This window comes from Apium graveolens, chromosome 5, assembly GCF_009905375.1.
Source record: "Apium graveolens cultivar Ventura chromosome 5, ASM990537v1, whole genome shotgun sequence".
NCBI lineage: Eukaryota > Viridiplantae > Streptophyta > Magnoliopsida > Apiales > Apiaceae > Apium > Apium graveolens.
In genome coordinates this window covers 299303181-299322847 of record NC_133651.1, presented here as the reverse complement: position 1 = coordinate 299322847, position 19667 = coordinate 299303181, and positions in this window count along the sequence as shown.

Sequence of the window (19667 nt, the reverse complement as noted above, 5' to 3'; positions counted from 1 at the left end):
AATTTTTGAAGAATTTTGGAATTAAATACTGATTTTACAACTAAATGTAATCAGAAAATCATACAGGGTTAAATAATTAATGAAAATATTGATTTCTAAATTTTGTAAAATCCCAAAAATAATTATTGAAATTATAAAATCATAAAACTAATTTTAGAGACAATCCAAATATTTACGGGTTTAAAACTGTAATAAAATCGCCTTTAAAAATAAAACAGAACAATATAACTCAATTTTTAACTACACATTCCAATCCTTTATACCAATAAATCACAGACAAATAGTATATATCAACACACTGCTGCCAAAACCAAGACACATAATTTATTTAATTAATACTTCCACAATTACATATTTAAATAATTCAAAAATACACGAGTCGTTATATCCTTCCCTCCTTAAAAAGATTCTGTCCTCAGAATCTGGTCTAACTAAACGAGTGAGGATATTTGTCAAGCATATTTGACTCTAGTTCCCAAGTAGACTCTTCTACTCGAGGGTTTCAAACATACTTACTATGGATATACTCTCATTTCCACGAACTCTCCTTTAACGATAAAGAATTTGGATCGATCACTATATGCAGAATAAACTTAGACGAGAGCCCATTGGCTTCTAACCAATCACTTAATTCAAATTAAATAATTATTGCTTTAACATTGACAGGCAAAACACATTATGTGTACACACTGTTGTGACGATCACATCAACTCATGAACAACTTTACCTATATTTATCACTACATCGAATGGTTCATTAATTTTAGGACTTAACCTGTCCCTTCTACTCAAACTTATCCAGTCTCTTTCAAGATGAAGCTTTTACTAACACTACTGGTCCTATTTCTTTACTCATATTCTCTCTCGATACAATTTCGCCTTCTTTCTTTGTCTACTCCGAGCTGCTTCAATCAATATCACTAAGCTCTTGGTGTGCTGAATTAACTTAGAATTTGACAACTTTCTTTCTCCCACTTTATCTCAATAAAAATGGGGACCTACACTTGCGTTCACATAAAGCTTGGTAAAGTGACATTCCAAAGCTGACATCGATGATAAATGATCATTCCAGTGTTTCCTTAAAACTCAACCTCTCAACATATCTTACGTTTCATGAATCACTTCCGTACTTTGACCCTCCGTTAAAGGATGATAGGCGATGCTCATTTTCAACTTGGTTTCCAAACATTTAAACATCTCTTACTCTTTTCCATCAGTTAAGGCTGAAAAGTAATCTCATATATTCACGTATTATCACCTTTAAGTATTTGAACTTCAGACTCTACTCTTTCCAATTTGTTTATTAACTCCTCGGTGGTCTTAATTACATTCAATCCTTTCTGTCGGCATAAGGCATTTGTTACCATACGGCTTTGCTTATGTAGTTGTTAATGGATTAGTTCAGAATCCTTTGTTAACCTTAGTCAAAATTTTATTCTTGAAGACTCAACGTATAGTTCCCTGAATAGCTGAAGATGTTATCAATAAATACAATTCACTTATCTGAGTATTCCTTATACAACATGTTCCTTAATTTCTTATAGACAACTGATACACTTGTTACTTCACATGATATCACCGGAGCTTGCAAGGCTCATAACTCATTCTATTCATAATCTTCGATATATTCTCAGGTCGGATCTTAAGTTAATCCCCGAAACATAACACACTTCCTGAATTAGGTCTCGTAAGTAATTAATTCTTTATAGGGGTCACTTATTTTATTTGTTGTTTTATTGACTCCCGATAATCATCACATACTCTTATACTTTCATTCATTTTTTCTCCTTTGACATCACCGGTACACTTCACGATTCGCTTCTTGTAAAATTACTTCCCGGGTCTGCCTTATCTACTAGGCCTCCAATATTTCGCCTTAATCCTTTGACATGTCCACACTTCCTAATCCATCTTGAAATTTCCTTCCTATACCTGGTTATCACTATTTTTCTTTAAATTTTCGTATATTTTGGCATTTCTTCAGTAATTTAAATACTTTATATTGTGAATTCCCTGTGGGATCTCATTTCTTAATCCTTTTACTTATAGCATTCAAGTGCTCGAAGAAAACCTGGGGATAGCATAATCATTCTCCTGGATGTATAAATTTCCTCTTACTAACTGCTAACATCATGATCCATTATCTTCTCTTGACATCTCCTTATCTTTCCCTTAACAACTTCGACTGAAAGGTCATACTATCCATCCTTACTCCTTTTGGGTTATAAACTCTGACTTCCAATTCCAACTTCTAAAATTCCATAGATAATTCTTCTGGTGCAGTTTCTATGTTCGTTCTCTCCTTTTTGCTTATCACTTGCCTCTACATTTGCTTTTTCTCGTGAATACATACTTTAAACTCTTATGGTCCATATAGATCTTACACATTTCTCCATACATATCATGTTTCCCAATCTTTCAAAGCGACTATTATTACTGCTAGTCCCAAATTATGAGTAGGATACTTCTGCTCATAAGGTTTCAGTTGTCTGTGTGCATATACCATAACTTTATTATACCGCATCAACACACATCCTACTCCCTTATGAGAAGCATCACTATAAACTACCAAATCTCCTTGATACCTTCAAAGTGATAAAGCAGGTATTATAACCATTCTTTCATTTAACTCCACAAAACTTTCTTCACCCTTCTCAATTTCGTACTCACTTATTGTTTTTCCTGATTAGCTTCACCAAAGGTGTCACAACTTTCAAGAAATCCTGCACAATTTTCAATAATAACCGGTTCAGGGTAAAACTTTTTACTTTTGTTGGTACTTTTGGCTTTCTTTTATTCATAGTAACTTTAATTTCTACTGGATCTCCTTTGGTCTCCTTCTCACTAATTATTTATGCTTTCTACCATCAAAACTTTCACCTTGTAAACTTTACATACAATTTCTTTCTTCTCCGACTCCTCAATTGTCATTAGATGCTTCGCATGGTCCTCCGTTGACTTTAAGTAACACAATTACAATTCATCCAGATATTCCTTAAAGATTCTGTCCATCAAATTTGAATATTATTGGTATATTGGTTAATTCAAATGACATCACGAGAACTTTATAGCAGTAGTACTTGGTTCTGAAAATTATCCTTGATATATCCATAGGTTCAATCTCCAATTGGTAACGCCCAAATCTTAAATCAATTTTAGAAAATACTTTGCTTCTTCTGTTTGATCAAACAAATCAGTAGTTCGAGGTAACAGATACTTACTCTTGATAGTAAACTTGTTGAGCTTTCTTTAGTCGACGCATAATCTCATACTTCCATTTTCTTATTAACAATTAGTACCGGTGCATGTCATGGGATACACTGGGTTTAATCGCTTCTTCTTCTAGCATCTCTTGCATCTGCTTTGCTAACTTCCTTATTTTAACTGGTGCCATTTTGTGTAAGGCCTTGGTCACTGGCTTCGTCTCTGGTGCTAAATCAATCGGGAGCTTCATTTCTCTATCTGGAGGAAATATTGATAACTCATCTAGAAACATATCTTGAAACTCCTTAATTGCTATAAAATCTTCAAATTTTGTTTGCTTCTGACTTTTATTTATCTCATAATCACCATAATGCTCAAATCTTGATCACCGTAATCATCGTTAACAAATTCTTTACCTTCCTTCTTCCTTTATACCTCATCATATTCTCATTTGACGTCTTCAGGACTATCTCTTCATCACGACGGTTCGTCTAGGCATCATGCTTAAATAGTTAATCCATTCCTTAGAATAATATCAAATCCTCTTATCTCAAATGATATCAATTCTTCACAACTTATTGCCAGAAATCTCAGTTCCACCATTGGTACTCACCTATTTAACAAATATACGTTCTTGAATTTGCTAGTCCTTTAGTCATAACCTTATTAATTCAACGGGGTAAATCATCTTATCAACAATACCTTAGGGAATAAATAATCAAATTGCTTCCACATCTTTCAATAATTTAATGCATAAGGTATTCACAATAATTATTCACGTCACCGCATCCGTATTCTGAATAACATATTTTACAGACAAATCATAAGCTCTTGTTCTTGGAGACGTATTCCTTATTGGAGTAGATTCCCTTGGCTCTTAGTGGATCCTTCACTGGGGCTAGTGATTGCAATCCTTGCCATATGCCCTGGTCTCCTTCCCGTGCATAAGAGGTAGCTGGGACTTTGTCCGCTTGGTTCATAATACGTTGATTTATTAGAAAAAAAACTTTTGCAAAGAACGACGATATAACGAATTAACCAGAAGGATTCGTAATTCAATAAACTTGAAGTTGAAAAGAAAGAAGAAATAATGATTTGGATATGAATGAGACAACCACATTGGTACTTAAGATGGCCAGTCTTTTGTACTATATGGCATACAACACATGATTAGGTGGCGTCCCACCCGACTCTTCGTCATCCCGACAAAGCGTCTCACCATAACATTGTTTGTCCCAATCAGAAAGCAAAACTTGAGGGAAATAATAAAATTTGAAAGGAATGCAATATCCTCCTTTTCGATATTATACCAAAGAGTTTATTTAAAAAAAGAAGTTCATACTTATTTAGGGATCAAAAAGGAATATACGCTGTGATATTGAAGACAAGAACGATACCATTGGTCACCATCCACATTTCACTTGTATTCATCTTTCGAGCTTGTTCGATCATATTCCCATTATTCCATATAACAACTTTAGAAAGTACGTTGAAATGCCTTCGCAAATTAAGCATTATGGTAGATTCTTACTTGCTAAGTCTTGCGTCTTTAACATAGCACCTACACGTATAATATTTTAACAATTCGATCATAATGGCGTTCCTACCAGATAACTTCGAGTTTCCTCTTTTAATTTAGAATAACCACGATTCATTCAACATAACGATCCTTTTATTAATAATATTCTTCTTTTAGAAAAGTTTGGAAATCTTCCCAATCTTCTTCGACCACGCCCAGGCTCCTTTTACATCAATGAATCTTTAAACTCTAATGGTCTCTGCCACTGGATGAATAATCACTCTGTACACGAATTCTGTTATTAACCTTGTCAAACCGTTATGAATAATCAACTTCTTCATAATCGCGGGTTACTTTGTTCTCTGAATTAACAATACTAAGTCTGAAACAAACATCCTTTCAGGTAATCCAGGTCTTTTAATAAACAAGAAACTCAAGTAGTAACTTGACAATCAAGGTTTAAAACTTATTTTATTCAAAAAGGCTTTTGGAAATTTTGTAAGAGAAAATCTTTTTCAAAAACTGGTTTAAAAATTTTAAAAATCACAAACCTGATTGTCCTTACTATATGAGTTGGTTGTTGTCTTTCCTTCTTATAACAAGGTACCAAATTAAAGAAACGATCACATAAAGACCCATTTACTTCAATCTACCCTCTCTCCTTTATTGGGTCCATTTGCCTTCCTTAATCGACGAAGACTTCAGTTGTTGTTGCATGCTATCTTATTCGTAGCTTCACATCAAGCTTCCATACTGGTAATACTCCCGTTATCAACTATACAATCGTTAAGTGGAACAGACTATCCAATAGTCAACAAGTCGGCTAATGTCACATCATCTTGTTAAAATATATATCACATCATCATAACACCATTATCTAATTTCAAGAAATCTCCAGATCCATAATCTCCTATAACTCTCTCTCTTCAACACTTATCTACTCCATTCCACAAGCTAGTCATGGGTGGCCTAATCGCTAATAGCTTCTTGTAACCTGGTAACAGCTCTCCTCCGGAACACTTGAATCTTCTTTCTAAACTTCTTCTCACCTTTATTTGTATCTCAATACTCACCATTTACTGCAACTCCCGAATCCATTCTCATAGGTACAATTGCTTCATAGGACAAGTTCTAAACTGGGGGTATAGAACAGGGGGTAGGGCAAACTGAAAAGATACATTCACAGCCGAAAGTCTAGTAAAATAAGAATAATCGGATGGAAGTTCTTAAATAGGTAGTCTCATAACAAGATGTGGTAGAATAGCGTGGAATAACTTGAAGAGGTGCAACTGTCATAACAGAAGGTAGTGCCATTAATACTGATGGAGGAACAAGGTGCAAATCAAATCTGAGAGAAGATGACGATCCTCGAACGGAAAGCTCCAAACGATCAGATGATACAGGGAAATCAGGATCTGCCATTGCCATTTTCTGGGAATCACGTCACAAGTTAAGAATCCCAAATCGCAATACGAACCGTGTCGGAGACCTACTATACAATCGCACTCAACCTCACAATGTCTTATCTTTCTATTTCCTATTCCTAATCCTAACCCTCTACCCAATACCGACAATCTAGGCTTGTTTCAGTGACTTATAACCTGTAGCTCTGATACCAACCTGTGGCGCCCTCCAAACCCGGGTCAGAAGTTTGGGGTCCACAATATATACACAATATATAAACCTGTATAAGAAATATTATTTACAATGACCCTGCTTTACATAACCACGGATCGCAACAGGTTAAAGTATGAAAACAAGCCACAACCTTAACTTTTATTACAACGTACCAAATCCCAACTAATTTAACTTACAACTGATAATAAAATTATTCTTACAATCTTACTATCTCACTACCGCAATAAGCTCCAGCTAGCTCGATCCAACTCAATCTGGAATCCTAGATCGTACATTGAACTGGGAAACCTCGCTATCAACCATATCCTTCTTAACTGTAGAATACATAAAAAGATTCGCAAGAGTGAGCTAACTAGCTCAGCAAGTCATAATAGGGATAACTGAGGATAAACACTAATCAAATGAAATGATTCAGAGGAATCAAGTTTCTTTTTAACTAATCATTAGAACTGGATATTCATTTTAAGTTTTAAAAAACCAAGGTTAGGCTGCTGATCAGTCACGCACTAACCCCGAGCAAGCACAAAACACTGCTCTAATTACTGGATCCAAGGCACACATTGGCCTAACTTGACCATTGGTATGGTCTGACCACGAATCTGGTCCACATATATAAAACTATCCAATCCTAAAGCAGTTCAATATGATAAACAATATAATTCGATAAAACAAGATCATAATCAATGATGGTTAAACACTTGAATAAAAACGTAAAGAAACTCATGGATATCTCAAGGGTATATCAAGGTATGTATAAGAAACGGTTTCCAGCTTGTAAAGGATCAGGTATTCGACCAATAATGATTTTTCAAGGTATAGTTCTTTGATGTTATAAAGAATGGTTGAAGTATAAAAGTTTCTGGTTTTCAAACAATTTTGTTCCAGTATTTGGTGTTTGGTAATTATACATTTGGGGAGTAGTGTTATACTTGTGTGATTTAGTATCTGAAAATTAACAAAGGATGGTTTACGAAAAATTTAAGGCTTATGGCTCAAGAATCAAGTGAGGTGATTTCGGTTCAAGGTTTTATGATTCAAAGTACTTACAGTATAAAATAGAGCTATTTTGAGTACTTAACAATATTTCACGAGAGAATTTAGAAACATTTGCATTATATCTTGAAAAAGGTTTAGAAGTACTTGCCTCACAGGGCTTTACAACTGTTACTGACCAACTCTGAGCCGACTCTGCCACTCAGGCTTTAACGTCCAACCACTAGACCACATTAGATTCGACTTTGACACTCAGGTTTTCTGTTAAAACTCTATTGAGCTCGTCGACTGACCACTAGGTTGTCTTTAGTCCATCGTCCACTTCCAGGTTCCCGACTATAACCTATAGGGTCGAAATACCCTACGTTAGACGTCCAGGTATGCTTGACATATCCTCGATACTAATTCTTACCCAACGATATTCAAATCCGACTCATAATTATGAATATTGTAATAACATACGCAACAAATAGGGTTCACAATCTTAAAGATTGGTTTGGTGTTCGTTTTCGGAAAATACATATACTATTTATTTTATGAAATCAGGGTTATCGATTTGGCGAAATATTTCATCACATCATGTAACAAAGTTCGTATAAAACACACACACATATATATATAGTCACTCGACGTCCCGATAATCATCGGATACGTTCCCGTATTTACGTAATTTAGTTTCCCGGAAATCGGGCAGCGCCTCCTTTATTTATCGGACTACCCGTCGAACACAATATCGACGTCAAATCAATTCACAACAACTACAATGACAACCCAAATCACAATCCAATTGCACGAATCCCAATCACCAATATTATTTAACTATTACTCTTATTCGCATTTTATATTTTTATTCGTATTAGGACTCAGAATAAATTCATCACCGTCCATCGTCGGCTCGCCGAGGCTCATCGCCAACAGCGGTAAAATTCGTCGGTACCTGACAAAATTCAGATTTCCTAACGAGCTCCACCGATAACTAACTGATAATTTTTCCAAAAATAAAATCCGAATAATCATAAGGGTTCATTCGACATATCTACCAAAATAATCTGAATAAATATTTAATATAAGGCACATTTCATCACCGACGGCGGAGACACCAGAAATAGGCGGCACGACCTCTGGGAACACAAGGCACAAAAAGGAAAGGAACGATGGGGAGAAGACAAAGGAGTAATCAGAGAAATTATGAGAGAAATCGGGAGAAAGAGAGGTCGATGAGAGAGAACCGAGAGGGAAGTGAGGGAGGAAAGAACACAGGGTCGGTGTTGTGTTTCTTTCTTTCTGTCTTTTTAATTGGTAGGCTGCCACGTATCTGCTGCTTAACAAAAATAAGACGCGTGTCCTGTCCTTCCCATAAGTCCGGTTTTTAATTCGAAATTTGCAATATAACGAATTAAATTGCCCTTGAAACAAATTCAGAATTTTACGAGAATAGTCTTAAAATTTTCTAAAAATCCCGAAACTTATAAAATAAAACTTTCATAATTTTTAAAATATTTTTGAAATGCAACTCGTATCCGTATTTCACAATTAACGAACCGAGCTGCACTTAAGATAAATTCAGAAAATCACGAAATTAGTCTTAAAATGTTATAAATATCCCGAGGTTTATAAAAACATAGATTTTGTGATTTTAAAATAATTTCTAAAACAGAATTTATACCCGCTTTTAACGAATAAGCGAAACAACGCGCGGGTGAAATTAATCCCAAAAATTCCAAAATCATTTTAAAATTCTTGGAATATTCCAAACTTTAATAAATATGAGTTTCATAATTTTTGAAGAATTCTGGAATTAAATATAGATTTTACAACTAAATGTAATCAGAAAATCATACAGGGTTAAATAATTAATAAAATATTGATTTCTAAATTTTGTAAAATCCCAAAAATAATTATTGAAATTATAAAATCATAAAACTAATTTTAGAGACAATCCAAATATTTACGGGTTTAAAACTGTAATAAAATCGCCTTTAAAAATAAAACAGAACAATATAACTCAATTTTTAACTACACATTCCAATCCTTTATACCAATAAATCACAGACAAATAGTATATATCAACACACTGTTGCCAAAACCAAGACATATATTTTATTTAATTAATACTTCCATAATTACATATTTAAATAATTCAAAAATACACGAGTCGTTATAGGTGTTCCTCCTTCAAGGGCGCTGCTTGTTCTCCGTGTTCTCGCCATGGTTGTTGTTGCGATTTCTCACAGACGGCCCCAAATATTATGGATGAAAAACTAGAGTATACTAATTGATGTGTTTATTGCTAAGGTTCGGGTGCTCAAGGCCTTTAATGGCTGCTCTCGTGTTTCGTAGCTTAATTCTGCCTTTACGAGATGCCTACGTATCTCTGTGAATTAGAGAATCAAGCCAAAAAATATAATTCTGATTTGTGGGGTGAGGCCCCTTATATAGATGTTGGGAGTCCTTAAATTGGACTTGGGTTAGGAGACTTGGTGTACAAGTCTTGGAATTAGAATGGATTTTGGAGTCCTAGGAAGTAGGAAGCTGATTCCTTGTCCCATGAGGTTCCTTGGAGACCAATCTACAAGGATTTATATCCTTACCAGGACTCATCTTAATAGCTATTTTTCTCCCTTATTAAATAATTACGAAATTAATTGATATTCAAGGTTTTGGGCCTTCTTTGTTTCCATCAGGCCTGATCTGGTCCATCAGGCCTGATCAACGTGTTAACCTTTTTGGTATGAATGTCATACATCTTCTTATTGGGCCTTATAGCCCAATTCAAGTATAATTAATGCAATATTAATTACGTAATCAGGATTTATTTACTCCCTATCAATTTTACTTTTACTTTTCCATTTTAAATGTATATAAGGTAGATGAATAAGGCCACATATTGCTATATTATGAGAAATTGAGAGAGAAAATGGGTAAAATTGTAAGGCATTGAAAAAGAAAGGTGAATAAAAGAAGACAATAAAAAAATTATGTTTATAATTTTTAAAAATGATGAAGTTCAAATAAACATACAAAATTTTGAAACTAGTAGTTGGAAATGGTTTCAAACACGTACGGGGTAAACACATTTTTTATTTTTACATTTTTTCTTATTGGCTTGAACTAGAAACTTTTGAGAAATATTTTTACTAATTCTTCACTATGTGTGTGGTATTTTTAAAGTCAATTAACAAAATTAATTTTTTCTATCAATCTAATTTGCATGAGAATGAAAAGTTATAATTTCAATTCATAATGTGATTTCAGTTTAAACTTCCCAACGTTAGAGTTTTCACTTTTTAGTGGAAGATTACTTTCATAAAACGCTTAACTACTAAGTTGTGAGATACACACATACATACTGTATATGTAGTACAAAACAATGCACCCCATTTTTTTTAAAATTTTACTATTAAAACTTGAATTTTAGATATTCATCATCTCTTTTTTGTTAGTCGTCTTATTAAAACATATTATAAACTTAGCACTAAAAAGTTATTGTGTAATATATACTTATTCTAGTAAATTTGGACTTGAATTTTTAGATTTCAGATGCTATATTTCGTCCAATTACCCATATTGAAAACTTTGACTTATGTTGTTGTGTAGATACATAGACATTAAATATATATTTACATTCTTGAATAGTGTTCTTAGGCATATATACTTTGATATCTTGATTTTAAATTAAATAATTCTTTTCATATTAATACCTAGATCTATTTACACACTTGTATACGAACAGTTTCATTCAGTACAAAACGGTAATAAATTGTTTTCAACAATCATAAATTCTCTCTTTATTTCAAAAAGATTTTCTCACCCACGTCAAAAATAATAACACTTTTTTAACTCATTCCTCAAAGAACAATGTTTCTAATTTCGAGAAGTTCAGTTTGAATTTTTAAAAGTGGGTCTTCCGTGTTCCTAAAATTTTCTTACAAATATCCTATAATTTTTAAAATCGACAACCAAAACCTACTCTCTTTATTTTGTCGAAAAAAATTACCTCAAAAACATTGTTATGTGATATTTTTAAGAAACACATGTTTTAAGTTCACTAATTAACCCTTGTTTGAAATTTAAATATTTGTTATTATCATTGTATCATCACAGACGCATGCCATCATTTTGATTTTTATTTTGAAACGTCTTGTTTCTATGCTTATATGTTTACTCGAATTGGATCGAAGAAACAAGGGATACAATTACAACAAAATTGATATTTAAACAAAATCAAATTGTAATATACATATATATATATATTGTTTATATTCTTAATTTTTTTAGTTTGAGTTTATATCCTAATTTTTTATATTCAGCTTTTTTAATAATTATTTTTAATTTTAGACCGCTTAGAACTAATATTATAATACCGAATTTTAATCTTTGACCGATAAGATTCTACCACTAAACGGTTGGTTTTACTTCCAATCTTTAGTACTATACAAAGATAATAAAATAATAAAATTTTATTATATTTTTGATATATTACAATCCTTGGACTTCTTACTGATTACCAATATGATACAGATTTATCAAGTACTACATAAGATGTGTTACTGATAAAAAATTTAACATCAAAAGTTAAAAAATAGTGTTAAAAAGAATAACATAAAATTAAATAGTTCATTTTAAATCATTTAAAAAATCGTGAAAATCACTTAATAACCACAAATATTATACAATATTTTGAATTCGGTTGAATGAGACAATGAAATCCTCTAAATTGTACTCATCAAAGAATTAAGTTTAATATGGAACTAAAGATTCTAATTAATTAAATATTTACTTTTATATTATGTACTCATCGTCATACCTCACTTTCATGGACAAAAATATGTGGACCCCAATTTGTACTCATTTTCAAAAATAATGGACCCCATTATTATATTGTTTTAACCACTTTTGTATTCATTATAAAGCAATGGTCGGTTACAAGAATGAAACTGTCAATACTTCGGTTATGTCATAAAAACTGTTGATATTTTTGTGTATAAGTACTCATAAATAACAGTCATATCTATTAACATTAAGTAGTCAGATTTTTAGGTTGAACCTCTATTATATTTCCAAACAGATATTTGATATGGATAGACAAGTAGCGAGTATAAGTTCACTATTCTTGTTGGTTATACTAGTAAATCATATTGTTTTGGCTACAAATGCTCGTTTTATTTCAGGTACAACCAAAGTCGATGAGATAACAGGATGTCCTCCTGAAGATATATCGACAACTATTGATGTTGAAAAGTCAACAACTGAATTCAATGTAAAGAAAGTAGAAGCGGAACCAGATCCGGGTCGCGGTTCATTAACAAATGGATTATGGGAGGAGCCTAGCGGCAGCCCATCCAAAGAATTAACAAGTGGCTTATGGGAGGAGCCTAGCGGTAGCCCGTCTAAAGAATTAATAAGTGGCTTATGGGAGGAGCCTAGCGGTAGCCCTTCAAAAGAATTAACAAGTGGCTTATGGGAGGAGCCTAGCAGTAGCCCATCCAAAGAATTAACAAGTGGTTTATGGGAGGAGCCTAGCGGTAGCCCATCCAAAGATGAATTAGAAAATTTCTCTTCCGCTAAAAATTAATAACCATAACCAAGTCACTTGTATAATTTTTAAGTTAATTAGTTCTTTAAAAAATTAAGAATTTAAAAATCGGTGTTTATAATGCGAGATTATATAATTGATATTTTGTTGTTCAATTTGAATGATAAAATAAATATTGTGGCTGCCGATTTATTTTTATTTTAGTTTTAATTTTTATTTGTTTATCCTCCATTTTGAACATATATAAGGTAGATGAAAGCAATTTAGATATTCATCATCTCTTTTTTGTTAGTCATCTCATTAAGACATATTATAAACTTAACACTTTTTATTTTTAGCATTTGAACGAGAGTAATATCGTATTCTAGTAAATTTTGACTTGAATTTTGTTCAGATTCCGGATGTTATAATCTGTCCAATTACCCATATTGTAAAATTTGACTTATGTTGTTGTTTAGATATGTCGACATTAAACATATATTTACCTTTTTGAATTGTCGACATAGACTTATATATTTTGATGTCTTGATTTTAAATTAAATAATTCTTTCCATATTAATATCTAGATCTATTTATACACTTGTATACGAATAGTTTCATTCTGTACAAAAGGTAATTAAATTATTTTCAACAATCATAAATTCTCTCTTAATTTCAAACAGATTTTCTCATCCACGTCAAAATATAATAACATTTTTGTTTAACTCATTCCTCAAAGAACAATGTTTCTAATTTCGCGAAGTTCAGTTTAAATTTTTAAAAGTGGGTCTTCCGTGTTCTTAAAATTTTCTTATAGATATCTTTTATTTTTTAAAATCGACAACCAAAACCTACTCTCTTTATTTTGTCGAAAAACATTACCTCAAAAAAAAATTGTTAAGCGATATTTTTAAAAATTCATGTTTTAAGTTCATAATTAATCATTGTCTAAAATTTGAATCTATGTTATTATCTTTCTATCATCACAAACGCATGCCATCATTTATTTTTATTTTGAAACTTCTTGTTTCTATGTTTATATGTTTTCTCGAATTAGATCGAAGAAACGAGTGATTCAATTACAACAAAATTGATATTAAAAAAAATCAAATTGTAATATATATATATATATATTTATATTCTTAATTTTTTTTAGTTTGAGTTTATACATTAATTTTTTATATTCAGATGTTTTTGAAAATTATTTTTAATTTTAGCGTGCTTAGAACTTATAGTATAATATCGAATTTTAATATTTGACAAACAAGATTCTACCACTAAACGTTTGGTTTTACTTCTAATTTTAAGTACTATACAAAGTGTTGTGCAAGACATGCATGTATAATAAAAAGACTAAGTCATATTGATAACCCTAAGATTAAGTTGTTTGATAATTAAATCTTTATTCTATAATTGTATTTCTTGAGTCTGTAAATGGTTAAAAGATTAGATTGCGGGATTTTTCTGTGAACAGATTCAAGATAGGGAATAAACTCTGGAAGAAGATCAAGCCATGATCATGCCTCAGATAAAAGATATAGAAGTTTGGAGTTGAATAAAGCCGTTTTATGAAAAATATTCTAAGTCAAGATATCGACAAGTCACAGATCAAGTTATATCGAGAAGTCCAAAATGACTTGTAGAGAAGTGCAAAGAGAAGTCCAAGAGATATCGACAAGTCAAATGAAGATGTAGAGAACTGGAGATATCGACAAGTCATTTCTGCATATAAAGATCTCAGAGATATCGATAAGTCAAATAAAGATGTGAAGAATTGGAGATATCAACAAGTCAATTTCTCATATAAAGATCTCAGAGATATCGATAAGTCAAATTGTGTATATAAGGATCTCAAAGATATCGACAAGTCATTTCTACATGTTGAGATCTCAGACATATCGACAAGTCATTTCACATGCAAGGATCTAGAGACCTTGACAAGTCAAGTATACTTATTGAGAACTCATAGATCTCGACAAGTCATTATACTTATCGAGATGTCACTTCTCTATAGAACAAATTGGAGATCTCGACATACTTCTTAAATTTAGAATGCAGACAAGTTCAAGATTCAAGATTATCAGTCAAGAAACAATTCATTCACTGAATTAAAAATTCTACTAAACAGCTTAAAGAATATAAGATCAAGGGTCAAGATTTAAGGTTTTTGGCCTTCTTTGTTTTCATCAGGCCTGATCTGGTCCATCAGGCCTGATCAATGTGTTAACCTTTTTGGTCTGAATGTCATACATCTTCTTATCGTCCCTTATAGCCCAATTCACGTATAATTAATGCAATATTAATTACGTAATCATGATTTATTTACTCCCTATCAATTTTACTTTTACTTTTCCATTTTGAACGTATATATGGTAGATGAATAAGGCCACATATTGCTATATTATGAGCAATAGAGAGAGAAAATGGGTAAAATTGTAAGTAAGGCATTGAAAAAGAATGGTGAATAAAAAAAGTCAATAAAAGATTTATTTTTTTAATTTTTAAAAATGATGAAGTTCAAATAAACATACATACAAAATTTTGAAACTAGTAGTTGAAAATGGTTTCAAACACGTACGGGGTAAACATATTTTTTATTTTTACATTTTTTCTTATTGGCTTGAACTAGAAACTTTTGAGAAATATTTTTACTAATTCTTCACTATGTGTGTGGTATTTTTAAAGTCAATTAACAAAATTAATTTTTTCAATCAATCTAATTTGCATGAGAATGAAAAGTTATAATTTCAATTCATAATGTGATTTCAGTTTAAACTTCCCAACGTTAGAGTTTTCACTTTTTAGTGGAAGATTACTTTCATAAAACGCTTAACTACTAAGTTGTGAGACACACACACACACTGTATATGTAGTACAAAACAATGCACCCCATTTTTCTAAAATTTTACTATTAAAACTTGAATTTTAGATATTCATCATCTCTTTTTTGTTAGTCGTCTTATTAAAAGGTATTATAAACTTAGCACTAAAAAGTTATTGTGTAATATATACTTATTCTAGTAAATTTGGACTTGAATTTTCAGGTTTCAGATGCTATATTCCGTCCAATTACCCATATTGAAAAATTTGACTTATGTTGTTGTGTAGATACATAGACATTAAATATATATTTACATTCTTGAATAGTGTTCTTAGGCATATATACTTTGATATCTTGATTTTAAATTAAATAATTCTTTTCATATTAATATCTAGATCTATTTACACACTTGTATACGAACAGTTTCATTCAGTATAAAATGGTAATAAATTGTTTTCAACAATCATAAATTCTCTCTTTATTTCAAAAAGATTTTCTCACCCACGTCAAAAATAATAACACTTTTGTTTAACTCATTCCTCAAAGAACAATGTTTCTAATTTCGAGAAGTTCAGTTTGAATTTTTAAAAGTGGGTCTTCGGTGTTCCTAAAATTTTCTTATAAATATCCTATAATTTTTAAAATCGACAACCAAAACCTACTCTCTTTATTTTGTCGAAAAACATTACCTCAAAAACATTGTTATGTGATATTTTTAAGAAACACATGTTTTAAGTTCACTAATTAATCCCTATTTGAAATTTAAATATTTGTTATTATCATTGTATCATCACAGACGCATGCCATCATTTTGATTTTTATTTTGAAACGTCTTGTTTCTATGCTTATATGTTTACTCGAATTGGATCGAAGAAACGAGTGATACAATTACAAAAAAATTGATATTTAAACAAAATCAAATTATAATATACATATATATATATATTTTTATATTCTTAATTTTTTTAGTTTGAGTTTATATCCTAATTTTTTATATTCCGCTTTTTTAACAATTATTTTTAATTTTAGACCGCTTAGAACTAATATTATAATATCGAATTTTAATCTTTGACCGATAAGATTCCACCACTAAACGGTTGGTTTTACTTCCAATCTTAAGTACTATACAAAGATAATAAAATAATAAAATTTTATTATATTTTTGATATATTACAATCCTTGGACTTCTTACTTAAACCTAATTATGTATTACACATCAACTATAAATTATATTAATGCTCAGTTATACCAATATGACAAAGATTTATCAAGTACTACATAAGATGTGTTACTGACGAAAAATTTAACATCAAAAGTTAAAAAACAGTGTTAAAAAGAATAACATAAAATTAAATAGTTCATTTTAAATCATTTAAAAAATCGTGGAAAGCACTTAATAACCACAAATACTATACAATATTTTGAATTCGGTTGAATGAGATAATGAAATCCTCTAAATTGTACTCATCAAAGAATTAAGTTTAACATGGAACTACAGATTCTAATTAATTAAATATTTACTTTTATATTATGTACTCATCGTCATACCTCACTTTCATGGACAAAAATATGTGGACCCTAATTTGTACTCATTTTCAAAAATAATGGACCCCATTATTATATTGTTTTAACCACTTTTGTATTCATTATAAAGCAATGTTCGGTTACAAGAATGAAACTATCAATACTTCGGTTATGTCATAAAAACTGTCGATATTTTTGTGTATAAGTACTCATAAATAACAGTCATATCTATTAACATTCAGTAGTCAGATTTTAAGGTTGAACCTCTATTATATTTCCAAACAGATATTTGATATGGATAGACGAGTAGCGAGTATAAGTTCACTATTCTTGTTGGTTATACTAGTAAATCATATTGTTTTGGCTACAAATGCTCGTTTTATTTCAGGTACAACCAAAGTCAACGAGATAACAGGATGTCCTCCTGAAGATATATCGACAACTATTGTTATTGAAAAGTCAACAACTGAATTCAATGTAAAGAAAGTAGAAGCGGAACCAGATCCGGGTTGCGGTTCATTAACAAGTGGATTATGGGAGGAGCCTAGCGGCAGCCCATCCAAAGAATTAACAAGTGGCTTATGGGAGGAGCCTAGCGGTAGCCCGTCCAAAGAATTAATAAGTGGCTTATGGGAGGAGCCTAGCGGTAGCCCTTCCAAAGAATTAACAAGTGGCTTATGGGAGGAGCCTAGCGGTAGCCCATCCAAAGAATTAACAAGTGGTTTATGGGAGGAGCCTAACGGTAGCCCATCCAAAGATGAATTAGAAAATTTCTCTTCCGCTAAAAATTAATAACCATAACCAAGTCACTTGTATAATTTTTAAGTTAATTAGTTCTTTAAAAAATTAAGAATTTAAAAACCGGTGTTTATAATGCGAGATTATATAATTGATATTTTGTTGTTCAATTTGAATGATAAAATAAATATTGTGGCTGCCGATTTATTTTTATTTTAGTTTTAATTTTTATTTGTTTATCCTCCATTTTGAACATATATAAGGTAGATGAAAGCAATTTAGATATTCATCATCTCTTTTTTGTTAGTCATCTCATTAAAACGTATTATAAACTTAATACTTTTTATTTTTAGCATTTGAACGAGAGTAATATCTTATTCTAGTAAATTTTGACTTGAATTTTGTTCAGATTTCGGATGTTATAATCTGTCCAATTACCCATATTGTAAAATTTGACTTATGTTGTTATGTAGATATGTCGACATTAAACATATATTTACCTTTTTGAATTATCGACATAGACTTATATATTTTGATGTCTTGATTTTAAATTAAATAATTTTTTCCATATTAATATCTAGATCTATTTACACACTTGTATACGAATAGTTTCATTCAGTACAAAAGGTAATTAAATTATTTTCAACAATCATAAATTCTCTCTTAATTTCAAACAAATTTTCTCATCCACGTCAAAATATAATAACATTTTTGTTTAACTCATTCCTCAAAGAACAATGTTTCTAATTTCGAGAAGTTCAGTTTGAATTTTTAAAAGTGGGTCTTCCGTGTTCTTAAAATTTTCTTATAGATATCTTTTATTTTTTAAAATCGACAACCAAAACCTACTCTCTTTATTTTGTCGAAAAACATTACCTCAAAAAAAATTGTTAAGTGATATTTTTAAATATTCATGTTTTAAGTTCATTAATTAATCATTGTCTAAAATTTGAATTTATGTTATTATCTTTCTATCATCACAGACGCATGCCATCATTTATTTTTATTTTGAAACTTCTTGTTTCTATGTTTATATGTTTTCTCGAATTAGATCGAAGAAACGAGTGATTCAATTACAACAAAATTGATATTAAAAAATCAAATTCTAATATATATATATATTGTTTATATTCTTAATTTTTTTTTAGTTGGAGTTTATACATTAAGTTTTTATATCAGGTGTTTATGAAAATTATTTTTAATTTTAGCGTGCTTAGAACTTATAGTATATTATCGAATTTTAATATTTGACCAACAAGATTCTACCACTAAACGTTTGGTTTTACTTCTAATATTAAGTACTATACAAAGTGTTGTGCAAGACATGCATGTATAATAAAAAGACTAAGTCACATTGATAACCCTAAGATTAAGTTGTTTGATAATTAAATCTTTATTCTATAATTGTATTTCTTGAATCTGTAAAATGGTTAAAAGATTAGATTGGAGAATTTTTCTGTGAACAGATTCAAGCTAGGGAATAAACTCTGGAAGAAGATCAAGCCATGATCATGTTAGAAAATTAGGATTTTAGAGCTTAATTTAATTATGTTCTTGATGTTAATCCTAAAATCTAATGATTGGAAATTGTTCAATGATATTTGAACTTAAATTTTCATGTATGGTTTTAAGAATTTTCTTAATGAAATCCATATGAAATGAGAGATGAAAGTAGCTTGGAAAAGCTTGGAAAATTTGAGAATGTTTGTCCCACAT